The sequence below is a fragment of the Hyperolius riggenbachi genome, chromosome 3 (assembly GCF_040937935.1).
Source record: "Hyperolius riggenbachi isolate aHypRig1 chromosome 3, aHypRig1.pri, whole genome shotgun sequence".
Lineage (NCBI taxonomy): Eukaryota > Metazoa > Chordata > Amphibia > Anura > Hyperoliidae > Hyperolius > Hyperolius riggenbachi.
The window spans coordinates 287,790,845-287,806,649 of NC_090648.1; the positions used below are offsets into that span (position 1 = coordinate 287,790,845).

The 15,805-nt window shown below is 43.0% G+C and overlaps 1 protein-coding gene across 2 annotated transcripts in view; it reads right to left on the reverse strand.

Annotated features, from left to right (window-relative positions):
* The window catches only part of LOC137563690 (hepatocyte growth factor receptor-like), a 221,673-nt gene that overhangs the window by 175,189 nt on the left and 30,679 nt on the right, over positions 1-15,805 (reverse strand). Inside the window, exon 1 of one of the 2 annotated variants that reach the window (XM_068276452.1) lies at positions 10,815-10,859. The exons of the other annotated variant lie outside the window; for it this stretch is intronic. The gene's annotated coding sequence lies outside the window, so the exon portion shown is untranslated. Of the gene's footprint in view, positions 1-10,814; positions 10,860-15,805 lie in introns of those variants that run through there. 2 annotated transcript variants of the gene reach the window in all.

Genomic DNA, 15,805 nt, shown 5'->3' on the forward strand with positions numbered 1-15,805 from the left:
TATTGCTATTGCTGTTGCTCATTTTCAAAACCCAATACTATAATCAGTTTTCACGTTAAAACCACAAAATTCCACTGTAGTTCCGGAAGGCAGGAAATTAGGTTATATCTCTCCAGTAGAGAAACAGGTGCAGATAAAAACCTCTAAAAGTTTTCACTTCCTTTACACCCTATTTAAAACTAAAAGTCAAAGAAAAACTAAACCTTAAAATTGGACTTTAAAGATGGTCTTGCTGTGTGTAGTGGATGTATTTATCTTCATTAATTTAGTTTGCCGGAATGTTGCTCCATAGTTCTCAGTAGGAGTCACTGAATGTTGTTTATACTCTTGCCCAGATTTTAAAAATAAATTGAAATGGATCATTCAAACTTGTTCAATGACCAGAATAATAACATGGCACATAATTAACATCTTCAATAATCTGAAAGGAGACAGAGTGATCAATCATCTTAATGCACTCATTCAAATCCCTTCACTCTCCATTGTGTTCGGCACTGCTGTCTGTCTCAATTGATTTACAATAAAGGTAAGAATGAACTGTTTCATTTGATAACAAAACACCAAAAGAGCAAAGAAGCCCGTTCATATTCAAATGAGTATAAGGAACATCAGAGATATTTGTGGCTTTTAACAGTTCAGAATTACTTATTTAACCATTTATAGAGCCAAAAAATATATACAGCAGTATAATAAAAATAATGGAGATTTGCCAGTGTACTTATTACTGTGTTATTTCAGTTCTATGAATAAAAGAAATGCCCATGTGTTGTATCTGAATTAAATAAGAAATGATTAAAGCCCAACTACAAATAAATATAATATTGTTGTTGTGGATAGCATGAAAGAGGGCTTGGGTTGTTACTGCTGTCTGAAATCCCACTGGAGAGACTCTACCTTACTTCTCATTCTAGGCACCTCCATGGCTTTTATATAAACCCTGGTGGTCCTTGAGACCATAAATGAGGGACAGCAACAGAAGCTTGACATAGGTTCTAACCCCTCTCTGCCCAGCAAGAACTTAAGATTGTTGCTGTCTTTTTAGACGCTACTTACAAACTTCCAGTTAGGACAACAAAAATGGGTAAGTTCTACTGGATGTCATTAAACTATAAAACTCCAAAAAGTTGCAAACCCCATCCCATACTATTCAAATACACAGTTGACACATTTCCTATCCAAGTATAGATTTTTTTGGCTACATGCTTTCTGGTGACTTTTCTGATTGACCACCAATCTTGTGCTTAGTACAGAAGTATTACTTGTACTTGATGACAGCTCTGGGCAGGTATAAGTCATTGGTCAGTTAAAGGTGAAAGGTAAACTGATTAGAACCCAATTAAACCCATGTGAAAAACAAAAGATTTAACCAAAAATCATAGCAAAAATGTAAATGTAGCTATAACTTACTGGCAAAATGGTACTGCACTCTGGATCGGCTAGGGGTGTTGAAAGTTGGAAATGTGAACAACCCAAGGCTTTACAAAGATTTTGGAATTGTAATAACATGCAGCAGTTCTGGTCTCTAAACAATTCTGCACTGAACATATTAACAGCAATTGTAAATTTTACTATCTTTCATCTGTCTTTAATACATATGGGATTAAAAAAAGGAACATCCAGACATAGACTAATTAAAATAGCTTTATACGCCATCAAAATGGAAAGGAACAAACCTAGAATCCCATCACTGGCAGATTGGATTAGGGAGGTACTTTCTGTCTTAAGAGGAAAGAGTTAGGTTCTAGTGACACAGGGAAATCAAAAGTAACTGACAAAGCTAAATGCGTTTGGTGTAACTTATTTGAATAGGCTCTGTTAAAGGGCAGGAGGGTGGCAGAGAGGGGCCATTGAGGGATGCTATGTGTCACAGTACGAAGTAAGAGAATATGTGCTAGAGTGTGAGGAAGGTGATTTCTTAAGACAGTGAGGTATGTGTAAGTATGGGATGTATGATGAAATTTAGAGACCGCAACTATTAAGCGTTTTCCATCTATAGCTGATTGTCAAATCGGAATCTTAGAACAGTACTACTTAGCTACTAGATGGGTAGTCAAAATATTATTTTTTAGATTTAAGCAAATAAAACTGTTCAGTTATAGCTCTTTTAGTTTAGTTTTTTTTTGTCAATGATCTAACTGGTAACCCAACAGGAGTGAATTTGAAAAAAGAAGAAGAATAGAATAGAAAGGTACAGAAAACATGGTTAATACACTCCTAAAGTTACAAGCACTTTTTTGCATTTTAGGGGCTTCAGTTCCTTCAACTTTTTGAGTAGTAAATGATAGTATAAATTCTATAAGTTAGGAAGGCAATTTGAATAGTTAGGTTAATATTAGGGATAATGAATATTTAGGTGAGTTTAAAGGTTATGGTTAGGCATACAGTAGGTAGGGTTTATGTAATTTGTATAGTAGAGGTTAAGTTTAATATTGGGCATAAAGTAGGTTTAAAGGTTTGGATTAAGCATTTGTAGGAGGTAAAAGTTATGGTTAGGATTAGAGTTGGGGTAAAAGTTAATGTAAGGCAAACAGAAGGAGTAAAGGTTACTATCAGAATATAGCATGGGGAAAGGTTAGGATTGGGCATTTAGTAGATGTAAAGGTTGGAGTTAGGTATAGAGTAGGAGTAAAGTTTAGTGTTATGCATATAAAAGTGAAGGTTAGTGCTGAACAGTTCAAGGGTAAGAGAAGTTAGATATATATTTTGGTTTTCAGTATGTGGAACTTTCAGATGCTCCAACATAGCAGTGCCAAATTTAGAGCCTAAATGGAACAGCACCAAAATCTAACATCCTCCAATCAAACAGACTTTCAGTAAAAGTAGAACTAGATTTGCCTGTTCGTGTGAAAAGGCATCAGGGGATACATTGTGTCTACCACAGCTCAGACATGAAGAGACTTGATTCAATGTGACTTGTCAAGCTGGTAGCGACAATGTCTCACAGGGGACAGCAGCAAAACACATCTGCATAAGAAAATCCCCTGCTGTTTCCTTCCTAGGATCAGAAGTGACTGTGCTGCATACAATGAATTGTAATAAATGCCATCCATTGTGAGATGCAGGCAGATTTCAGAATGTATCTGTACAGGTCAAAAACCTGAGGCAGGCTTGATGGGAAGGACAGAGCTGCAGACTTTCCAAGCATCAAAGCAAGACAAAGTTGACATTAATGTGCCACAGAGCAAGTCTACCACATGAGAAAAGTGCTGAAGAGACATTTATGCTGATATTATGAGCTGTTGAAAAAAAATGATTATAGATACTGTAAAGGATCAGCCTTTATGCCCCTGCTTAAAGGGGTTCTTTCGCGAATGAGAAAAAAAACACCAAGTGGTTTATGCATAACCTATTAAACATCCTTCTAAAATAGTGCAAAAAGTTTTTCAAAAAAATGAATGGTTTCCTCAATACTACATGTAATGTAATCAGTGTCGGATGACGGGTTGGGAGGCTAATCCATTTGATAGGGGTGTTTTTTTTTTTTACTTGCATTTCACAAACCACACTCTTGCCTACCTAGTTTTCAGTTTTGTAAACCACTGCCATCAGGATTTGCAGTTAAAGCTGTTATAATAACTGCCGAGCTCTGGCTGAGCTCCTCGGCAAGTTATTTATTGTAGTTTCACAGACAGTACCCCTGCAGGAATAGCTCAAGCAGAAAGCCGAGCAGCGTTTCAGTGAGCACGTCATGTGTTTACTTCGTTGCCTGGCAACTTGACTCCAGCGTGTGTGCAGATAAGTTTCTATCCTCTGCAAGCGAGTCATCTTATCAGCTGCTGACAAACTCCAGCGTCTCTGCAGGAGTAATGTGTCTTCAGAGTGTGCCCCACTTATCTTTTAGATCATTGTTACACAGTCCTTCCAGGAGAAGATTTTTAGAGGCTTGTTTCTATTCTATCTGTTCTAGTAATAGTGACCTGACAAGGTAAATTTTATGATATATATATTTAAAGTTTATGTAAATTGCAATACATTTTTAAATGGATGTGTGTGTGTGTGTGTGTGTGTGTGTGTGTGTGTGTGTGTGTGTGTGTGTGTGTGTGTGTGTGTGTGTGTGTGTGTGTGGTGTGTGTGGTGTGTGTTTGTGTGTGTGAGTGTGTGAGTGTGTGAGTGTGTGAGTGTGTGTGTGTGTGTGTGTGGTGTGTGTGTATGGTGTGTGTGTGTGTGTGTGTGTGTGTGTATGATATTTATTTATATATAGATATGTATATGTGAATGTACGCGTGCCGGAAAGTAGGTTGTCGTGAACGTGTGCATGCACTTGAGTATTGCAAGAGGGTGTGTTGAATGGGAGGGTGCGTAAGGCACGCTTTGGGGGGGGGGGGGGGGGTACTGGTGTGGGATGATGTGTATGCTAAAGCCTAGCACCTGTTTATTAAAGGAAACATCAAGCAAAAATAACTCCCCATGATATACTTACCAGGGGCTTCCTCCAGCCCCTTGAAGCTGACATGTCCCACGCCGCATCTCCGTTCGCAGCTACCAGGCCGAACGGGAGGTCATCCTTACTGCGCCTGTGTTAAGCGCTGCTGTCAATCAAGTCCATGTTGTATGCAGCGTACTGCACAGGCACAGAACTACTGCACCTACGCAGTACACTGTGGACAACGTGGACTTGACTGACAGCGGAGCTCACGCAGGTGCAGTAGAGGAGGTTGGCCTTTGCACATGGCAGTGGCAGCTGCGTTTGGAGATGCGGCGTGGGGCATGTCGGCTTCAAGGGGCTGGAGGAAGCCCCTGGTAAGTATATCATGGGGAGTTAATTTTGCTTGATGTTTCCTTTAATAAACAGGCACTAGGCTTTAGCATACACATCATCCCACACCAGTCCCCCCCCCTACCCCCAACCCCGCAAAGCGTGCCTTACGCACCCTCCCATTCAACACACCCTCTTGCAATACTCACATGCATGCACATGTTCGCAACAACCCACGTTCCGGCACATGTACATTCATATATACATAACTATATATAAATATATACATATTTATATATTTATGTGTATATATAGAACCATCTATTTAAAAATGTATTGCAATTTATATAAATTTAAAAAAATATATATAATTGACATAAAATTTACCTTGTCAGGTCACTATTACTAAAACAGAAACAAACCTCTAAAAACCTTCTCCTTGCAGCTAAAAGCAGATGGCATGACGCACATGACTGTGTAACAATGAACTCTAGTTCTAAAACAAGATAAGGGGGGCACACTCAGGGGAGGACTGGGACCATTTGGCCTGGGGGGGAAACAAATCCTAGAGGCCTTTTCAGGTCATGGTAGCCCCATTTATGTACACACACACACACACACACTTTCTCATATAGGATACACAAGACTATTCTTTACCTCAAAAAATAATATTATGTGATTAGGCCACAGAGCTGGACTTTGAGGCAATATCCCTTTGGAAAACACTACACTTTCACAGATGGGGAGGGGGAGAGTGCTTGATATTAGTTACAGGGGGTGGGTAGGTTTTTGGTTTGGGTATAAAATACAAAATTAAAGCACTAATCAGCATCACATTTTAGATTAATTTAGTTGCTTTTGAAGCATGCCCCCCCCCCCTCCCACAACCTCTTCTGCCAACTCCAGTTGTATCCAGGCGGTGACCCCCTCTCCTCCATTCTCTCTGTGTCTCCCTGCTCCTCCTCTGCTTGGAAGGATGATGTGGTGGCTGGCTGCGTGCAGCTAGGATCTTCCAGAGCTGGATTAACACCATACAGAGCAATGAATTTGGGCCTCACCACAGCCTCCCAGTTTATCGGTTAAAAAGGTGCTCAGACAAGTAAGAAGATTTCAGTCCAATGAGAAGTGGAAGCCCACAATTCATCATACTGCCGCAAAGGCAATCTGTCTTTTAACTCTAGGCGACATTACCAATACTGGAAAGCGATGTGGTCTCCTATACCAGAATTGAATAGACATTATACCACTAAATACAATATTTAAGTAGCCATTTGCCCTAAGAAAAAAAAAAATAGCCAGGTCATGTGTCTCCTTTATACAAAAATTAAGTAGCCATGTTCCTCCAGATACAACAGCTAGGTAGCCATGAGCCACCAGATAAAATATGAAAGTAGTCATGTGCCCCTGGATATCACTATTAGGTAACCAGATGTGCCTCCAGCCTCCCAGTTTGCAGTACTGGGTATCCTGTGGTTGCCCCAGATAGCAGTATTAGGAAGCCTTGAATGATCACCCTTACCAAATAATATTGGGTAGCTACTTGTGCCCCTGCCTAGATAAATTATCACAATCAATTGCAATTTTGCAAACCAATTTTCCAAACAGGTTTTTAAAACTACCGATATAGTGCGATTTTGCAGATTTACTTCATGTGTAATCCCTCAGAAAATTCTGCATGCTGCAGTGGGATCAATGTCATAGGGTTTATAGTACATTGTACTAGAGCTTTGATGACCGCTGGCTAATTGCCAGTGATCAGCAACCTTCCCGTTAGAGTGAACTAGCTCTTACATTAATCTCACCCCTTCCTCTGCCTAACTCCCACCCCTCTCCTCTGCCTAACACTAACTCCCGCCCCTGTCATCTGCCTAATACTACCCCCCCCCTGTCTAAAGGTTTCCATTAACCCTCCTGGCGGTTTGTCAAAATCCGCCAGGGGGCAGCAAATACGTTTAAAAAAAAATAAAAAAAAAATTTCATGTAGCGAGACGAGGTCTCGCTACATGATAGCCGCTGCTGAGCGGCATCCCCCCAGCCCCTCCGATCGCCGCCGGCGATCGGAGATCAGGAGATCCCGTTCAAAGAATGGCCATGGCAACGGGGCGGGATGACGTCACCGACGTCCTCGACGTCGTGACGTCAAAGGGGACTCCGATCCACCCCACGGCGCTGCCTGGCACTGATTGGCCAGGCAGCGCACGGGGTCTAGGGGGGGGGGGCGTATAGCGGCGGATCGGCGGGTAGCGGCGGCGATCGGGCACTGCACGCAGCTAGCAAAGTGCTGGCTGCGTGCAGCAAAAAAAAAATTATGCAAATCGGCCCAGCGGGGCCTGAGCGGTGCCTCCCGGCGGCATAGCCCGTGCTCAGCACGGGCTTACCGCCAGGGAGGTTAATGGTACCGTGTTTTCATCAGATGCGATCTTTCGATGCAATTTTTACAATCAAAAGTAATTGAAAGGTAATTATCAATTGTTCTCATGAACAGGTTGATTAGGGCATTTTCTCTCTTCCAATTCAATCATAAAATCCAACATTCGGATCGACAACATTTTCTGGTCTAATGGACGATAGAATCGTTTTACAATTTGATCTTAAAAACATCCAAGATCGCATCTGATGAAAAAAATTGTACCATTAATGGCCACCTTTACACTAATCTTCCCTCTCCTTTTCCCATCACTAACCTACCATCTCCTCTGCCTAATAGTTGCCTATAACTATCCAATCTGGTGGAAAATTGATTGTTTCTGATTGCTGCTATGCTTGATCATGCACACTAGCGAACAAAAACGCACTGGCCAATGTGATCAGAATAGTGGGATTGATATATTTTTCTGATCAATCCCATTAATCTGATCAGCCTGCACTGTTTTGTTCATTAGTGTGCACGGTCGATCATTTCTAATCGATTATAGTGATTATATAATTATAAAACTCCCCGATACATAAAATTGCACAGCATATACAATCCCCATAAACTACCAACAGGTACAGGCAATGTATGGTGGGCGACGTGTACATTAAAATGTGCAGTAAATGCACAACGTTAATAAAAGTGTGACTCTCCCTTTAGTTAAGTACACACATGCAAGAATTTTCTCCCTTTGGGGATAGGGAAACAATCCTTCGGGCGTCAATTTGGGCATTGATGCTGTAAAGACACATCCTGAGCCTTGAGGCTAGCGATGTGTTTTGTTGCTATGGAGGGGGGCAGAAGGACAGTGTTTGTGAACGATTGAGTGGCTCCAATCAGTTGCTGGGGGGATGGGGGGATAGCATTGTGATTGGTAATGTTCGGGCATCAGCAATATCCATCATCAGCCTCTGTACACACATGATAATGGTTACTGCATGTGTGTGAGTAGCTTTACTGTGTGTCAAGCACATAGGACCTAACAGAGAGTGAGTGAGTAAGTGAGCGTATGTTTGTATAGAGTGTGTATATGTAGTGTGTTTGTAGAGTCTGTGTACACCTTACAAGCTGCCAGCTTCTGTTTTTCAAACACATCCCTGCTGTTTCTGGAAACCTGGCTGGAGAGTTTTAGGGCTGGTTCACATTAGCGTTTTTTTCCGCAATGTAAGCGGAACGTATACTGTACAAACAGATGGATGTGAATGGATCCAATGTTAACCTATGGATCCATTCACATCTGTCCGTTGGTGCAGATACGTTCCGTACATTCCGGCCCCCAAAATTGCAGCAGGCCCTAATTTTCCAGACCATTCTGCCCTGCGGAACGTAGTCGGAAAAAAAATGCAGCAGCATTGCGGGCAATAGGAAACGGAAAGTTTCTTCACACTAGTGAAGAAGCGGACCGTTCCACGGGGGATGGGGGCATGTGCCGATGGGAACCTGAGCGACGGGAGGGTGCAGTAGCCGGGCGGGTGGGCTAGGGATTCTTTACACATACCTAGTCTTGCGCAGCAGCCGGCGGTAGAAGCTTCCGTCTTCTTCCGGGTCATGTGACTACATGACGCGTCATGTGACTAGTCACATGACGCGCTGTGTAATTATAGCGGAAGGAGAGGAACCCTCTACCGCCGGCTGCTGCTCAAGATAAGGTATGTATTTGCTCAGTGAAAACGGATCCGATCAATCATTGATCAGATCCGTTTTCACAATGTGAATGGCCACTCCGCGGGCCATCCGGATCCGGTGATGTGGACCCCGGATCCACTCACCAGATCCGGTTTGGCCCAAAATGCAAATGTGAACCGACCCTTACTGACTTCTGCCAACCACTGTGTAGCAGATAGCAAATCGCCTCCAGCCCTCTTCTCACACATTGCTTTATCTTCAGCAGCCCTCTCACTATTCCATCTTTATCAGAGGGGGAGTGGGATTGAGACAGGCCTGGCCAGAATAAGCACATGCCACTGCAGGCCCTCAAGTCTTCAGGTCAGGCAGAGACTGCATGCTAAGCTTTGTGTTATCTCTGCTGCAGGGAGATCACTATCTGTGCTGTGATCTCCTTACCATTCCATGCAGACATTGTGATTGCTCAAGTCACTGTAGCCAATACAGCAGTCACACAAGAGGAATCTGCAAGCACGCAAGGCCTGTAGAGGGAGCCTGAAAGTCTGATCAATTGCAGCCAGCCAATAGCGAAAGAGCCCTGACTCATGAGTAGCAACAGCCACGATACTCTTTGCTGGGTCCTGTGTCTGTGAAACTACAATAAATAACTGCCGAGGAGCTCAGCCTGAGGTCGGCAGTTATTATAACAGCTTTAACTGCAACTCCTAATGGCAATGGATTACACAACCGAAAACTAGCTAGGCAGGAGTTCTGTTTGAGAAATGCAAGTAAAAAAAAACACCCCTATCAAATGGATTAGCCTCCCAGCCCGTCATCGGTCACTATTTACATTACATGTTGTATTGAGGAAACCATTCATTTTTTTGAAAAAGTTTTTACACTATTTTAGAAGTATGTTTAATAGTTTATGCATAAACCACTTTTCATTTTTTTCATCATTCGCGAAAGAACCCCTTTAATTCAGAAAGCTAGTAGTGTGCAGGAGCTTGTAAACTATAGAGTGCCAAATATTTACTAGTGAAGACAGCAGATCATCACCAGACAGCGAGAAAAGCAAGCCACGTCCTTTAGCTCAATTTACAACACATTTGATTTACAGATCCTAAACCTTTAGGTTGCATCACCAGCAAATGGTTTTAGTGATTCCCAGTTGTATTAGAAACACATTTTTTGTGATCTTTTAGCAGGTAAATAATCGACAATCATGCTCATAAGAACTATATCAACTGTCTATATATTCAATGTTAAACAGCAGGAGCAAAACTAGTAGTTTAGATAACCAAAGAGCAATCTGCTCTCTTGTTAAATAAGAAAAAAAGTAGTTTCTTGCACCAGATTTGGAAAGTTCAATGCACAAATGAACAGTGTGCCCTGCTCTATGGAGAGTGGAGAGGGGAGAGGGGGGGGGGGCGAGCTGCTGGCATCTGCAGTGGTAAATATCAATAGGGGCTAAGAATGATTCTCTAGCATACCCAATTGGTAGCTTGTCCATAATGGAGGGTGAGAGGCACATATTCACTTGGAGAAGGTGCCCAAAACCATCTGAGATAATTGTTTTGGCTGATCTAAGTTGCAAGCGGTGTACAACAAAGGCACAGACACCTGAACACTTCAAATCACTGAGAGGAAGATGTTCCAAGTTTCAGAGAAAAAAAAAAAAAAAAAAAGCTAACAGCATTTGCCTGCCTCCATCATGGAGGAATTACAAACCTAAGCAGTTTTCTTTGTGTCTGCAGGTCTCATTCAGGGTTTTCTTTATAGTTCAGGGGTGTCACAAGCCAACCTCAATGTCTACTGGCCCCCTTGCTCTCTTATAAAGTTCCCAGGTGGCCTCCCTTCCTCAGCTATACAGTTCCCTGGTGTCTAGTGCTTCCCCCTTCCTTCCCCATATGGCTTTCCTTGTGATCTAGGGCTTCACTCCCAATATAGCTTCACTTGTAGTCTAGAGTGGGCCAAACATAATGCAAAGTGGCGAAACCACTTTAGGGCCATATTTAATGGCTGTGAGGGACAGATTTGGCCCGCGGGGTGGAGTTTGTCATGTATGTTATAGGTGGAATTAGCAAATATAATTTTTACCTTTGCCTTATTGTACTTTCTTATACACCATCTGCTTTACCTCTCCATAGCACTGACCCCTTTCCATTTGCTAATGATTCCTTTCAGTTCTGACAAAATTTTGTCAGAACTGAAATATTTCAGTTGCGGTAAGTTATATATCAGTTGCTGTCAGTTATAACTGAGTGCACAACTGATGTGCAAGGTAATGTCGATATTTCCCTATGGCTCATGTGGGCGATATTACAATTTAAAAGTGTGCTGACCTGGAAGCTGTTACAGGGTTATTGCCATTTTTAAAATGGATGACGGATAATTCCATTGATCACAGTAAACAAACAGGATGCGGTAGAAGAGAAAGAAAATGATAAGTAAACTACACGGTAGGTAAGTATGATGTGTGTGTGTTTAATTTGACTTTTAATTTTCAGTTCAGATTTGGTTTAAAGAGACTCCGAAGTCTCATAAAATTCACCTTTTAATTTAAAAAATCTCTTTTACATCATTCTCCTAACTAAATCGCTGCATCCCCGCGGCTGAACACATACTCCCCCCTAACTCACCCCCGCAAAATCCACGACTTTCTTGGTCGTGGATTTTGCTGCTGTAGGAGACAGAGCTTTCGGCTGCAGCTCTGCCTCCATGCGTGTCAATCAGAGCGTATCTCCGCCTCTCCCCCGCCCCTCTCAGTGAAGGAAGACTGAGAGGGGCGGGCAGAGGCGGAGATACGCGCTGATATACGCGTGGAGAGGCAGAGCTGCAGCTGAAAGCTCTGCCTCTCACAGAAGTGCTCCCCGCAGTGTGTCCCAGGGAGTTTGGGGGGATTTAGTTATATTTCAGCCGCGGGGATGCGGTATTTTTGTTAGGGCAATAATGTTAAAGAGGTTTTTAAAATAAAAAGGTCAATTTTATGAGACTTCAGAGTCTCTTTAACTGTTTGAATGCTGTTCTGCTACAATTTTTTGGTAGTAGTAGGTTTAAGACTGTTAATAATTTTTTAGAGAAAGGAAAAAATGCTGAGTTTTATTCCACTTTAATGATAATACAGGAAAAAGTGTTGGCATTGATTCTTCTAAGGGCAGCAGAATATGTCTGTTTCCAGTAAACTGAACTGTCTTCATGCACAGGTTAGTTAAAGAGTAACAGCAGGTGTGTCACCATGGAGCGCTTCACTGATATGCTGGGCTGTTTCTAGTTCTACAAACTTTGAGCTTCCTGGAACAGCTGAAAAACACAACTTTAATATTTCCTAATCCCCTTGCCAAGCAAATAGTCCTACAACAACACGTTATAAAAAATGTTGTAGAGTTTCCATTGAAAGTATAAATTGGAGTAAGCATTACAAATGCATTCTTGGGTACATATAACAGTTATTTATCCCACAATTCCAGGAAAGGTGTGTTGTTAGGTAATGCTGTAAAGGAACCCCACCAGTGATCACATCCATTGCTTGTGAAAAATCTATAAAACAGGCATTGCTAGGAACACACACACACTCAAACCATAAAAACTATGGACTAGTGGATTTTACAAAGCTTTGTTAAAACATCCCGTCTTGTTAATAAGTATTGTGTGTCAAGGATAGAATAGTGATGTAAATTCCAAGTTCACTTTTATTAAGAAACGAACTGAACAGTGATGAAAATAAACAATTCAACAAAACATCCAGAGAGTTTATCTTCTGTTGTTTTATTCTAGAGAAAAGGCTGCTGCATTACTCTGGAATTTGCTAGTTCATGATAAGGCAGCCAGGGCAGAACCATGTGGGCAGGGAGGACAATGGTCAGTTACTCCACACAAGTATGCATCTTCTGATATGATTCAGTCATATAAATGAAAGTTCACATATCTAGGATAATAAATCTACGGACTCATAGACTGTAATCTCTCTTGGGTAGGGTACCATTCTCCTTCAGTTTCTCTCTATGACTGTTTGTCTTATATTAACCTCCTTGGCGGTAATCCCGAGCTGAGCTCGGGGTATGCCGCCGGAGGTCGCCGCTCAGGCCCTGCTGGGCCGATTTCAATTCTGAAAAAAGCAGCACACGCAGCCGGCACTTTGCCAGCCGCGTGTGCTGCCCGATCGCCGCCGCTCCGCGGCGATCCGCCGCGTGCAGCGGCGAAAGAGTGTCCCCCCAGCCGCCCGAGCCCAGCGCAGCCGGAACAAACAGTTCCGGCCGGCGCTAGAGGCTGGATCGGGCGGCTCTGACGTCAGGACGTCGACCGACGTCCATGACGTCACTCCGCTCGTCGCCATGGCGACGACAAAAGCGAAACAAGATAGGCCGCTCATTGCGGCCTATCTTGTTACTTTCGATTGCCGGAGGCGATCGAAAGAACGCAACAGGAGCGCCCTCTAGTGGGCTTTCATGCAGCCAACTTTCAGTTGGCTGCATGAAATATTTTTTTTTTTTATTAAAAAAAAACCACGTTGCAGCCTCCCTGGCAAAATAAATAAACCGCCAGGGAGGTTAATAGTCTAGCCAAAATTGTAATTATGGGGACCAGTGAGAAATACAGCCTTGACCCTGCAATGTCATCCGAGTGATCAGGTTCTGATCCCCACTGGGCCACATACCTTGTGTGTACAGGGCTTTAGCATGCACTGAAGTGATAATAAGAATGGCACAGAGATGATAAGCCATGCAAAAAAAATAAAAGAAAGGAAGATGTCAGAAGAAGTGGCAATCATTATGTCTCCCCCTAAAGTGTTTCTAACATTATTCAAGTAAGGATTAGAATACTGTTTAACTAGCTTACTAACAATATAACCACAGTAGTTTACACTCTACATCCTGCAGATGGCAAGACAATAATGTGAAACAAGTATACTGCATTATTGATAAGGGCCCCAATTTAGGCCAGTTTTAGCTAATTTAAATATATGTAAGTTAATATTATATATGATATTAACAAAATAACCCCAATAGGGACCTAGATCCAGAGGTGACTCAAACCCTTTTCCACATTATCCGAAACAAACATATTTTCTCCTGCTCTTGGGAAAAGATAGACACAAGTTACCTGTCACACGGGGGATCAAGTCCTGATGCCTAAGATGATGTTGCTAGCATAGCCCTTTACACCTGTTGGGCCCAAAGCTCTTGAGAACTGCAGCCACGCTCATCAGGCCACCCTGCAGTGTTAGAGAGTCTTGCCCAGGAACTGTCTAGGGACTGGTTTTACACTATCCAGCTGGGGGCAGCAGTAAATGTGTATGCACCTTAAAGAGAAACTCCAACCTAGAATTGAACTTTATCCCAATCAGTAGCTGATACCCCCTTTTACATGAGAAATATAATGATTTTCACAAACAGACCATCAGGGGGCGCTGTATGACTGATTTTGTGCTGAAACCTGTAACGATCGGTGTAACACAGAGAGGGTCTGATTACCGGTGAACTGCAGTATCACAGAGAATACAGAATATACCCGATTATTGGTGATCTGCAGTATCACCGATAATCAGATATATCTACTAACCTCTGGACACCTGATAGAACAAGTGAGTGTAATAACTGAGTGTTAGATGCAACAGTATACTTTGAGTACTTCTCCAGAAGTATGTTCCTTCCTCTGGCATAGACTCTCCAGGAGGGAGGAGCTAGGCTGAGGGGAGGAAGGACAGAGCGTGAGTGACACCCGAGAGGTAGGGTGTCACTAACAGGTCTGGGAACTGCCTCTAACAGTAAGGTCAGTTCTCGAGGTCGGCAAGCCAGGTCGTTAACACACAGACAGATAAGGTACAGATTCAGGAGGCAGATACGGAATCCAATAATCAGACAGGGTTTGGCAACGGAGTATCAGAATAGCACAGTACAGAATCAGGAGGCCAATACAGAGTCCAGGAACGAGCAGAGATTGGCAACAGGGTAACAGAAATAGCGAGGTACAGAATCAGAGTTCAGAGGAATGGTCAGACAGGCCGAAGGTCATAACAAATAATACAGTTCAATATTCCTAATGCTAAGGTGTGAGTTCCTTGATCAACAACACCTTTGGAAACTATTCTAGAACACAGATACAGACAAGGTCTGAGTGCTACCACGTAGTGATCGCAACGGCAGACAACCAGAGAATGACCAGCACCCAGTATATATAGCAAAGCGCTCTCCAGCGCCTCCCCTAAGTACTGGACCAATGGCAGGTGGTAAAAATGTCAGCTGACCCTTTTCTGGCTGTCATATAAGCTCTGCCTCTCAACGCGCGCGCGCGTCCTTCTGAACCTGTGTGGACTAGCAGTCCCAGCCACACCAGACATGTCTTGCAATGTGACCACTGATTCAGGCGCGGGGACCGCCGCCCCGCTCTGTAAGCGAGCGGCGGTTTCCCTGCGTCCAGCCGCAATGCCAGCTGCTTTGCCATGCGTACAATCCGCCGCATCCAACGCGGACTCCACCGCTCTGCCCATGCGGCATGCGGCAGTTTCTTCGCGTTGTGCCGCCATGTTAGACGCGGAAACAGCCGCCTCACTCTGAGCCCTTGCGGCGGCTTTTCCGCGTTTCCTCACAAAACCCCTCCCACAAGAAGCTCTGATTACCGCGGTACTCTGGGCAAACTGCCACAATGTAACAATGTTCACAGACAGGAATTAGCTGTTTATAGCTGTCTCTAACAGCCAAAACAGCTAGGAGCAGCTACATAACCTGCCCACAGTAAAAATGTCACCATGTAATACATGTCAGAATGTGAATCTGGGAGAGGCAAGATTTTACAATGAGCAAACACTGACTAAATCATTTATACATAATTATGGTAAAAAATGAAGCACTTTTTTTACTACATTATTTTCACTGGAGTTCCTCTTTAAGTATTAGTTAATTTACAAAATGTCATCTAAGTGAATGGCAGCTACTAGGCCTGGCTGGCTGACATTGAAGGCACTGTAAATTTGCATATTGAAAGAATTTACAGCTCATCTCTAGTTAGGAGTTTTTGTGTCCTGGGGTAGCGGTAGGCACTGCTGGGAACAAGGACCCTCATTTCTGCTGAACACATAGACACAACCGTTA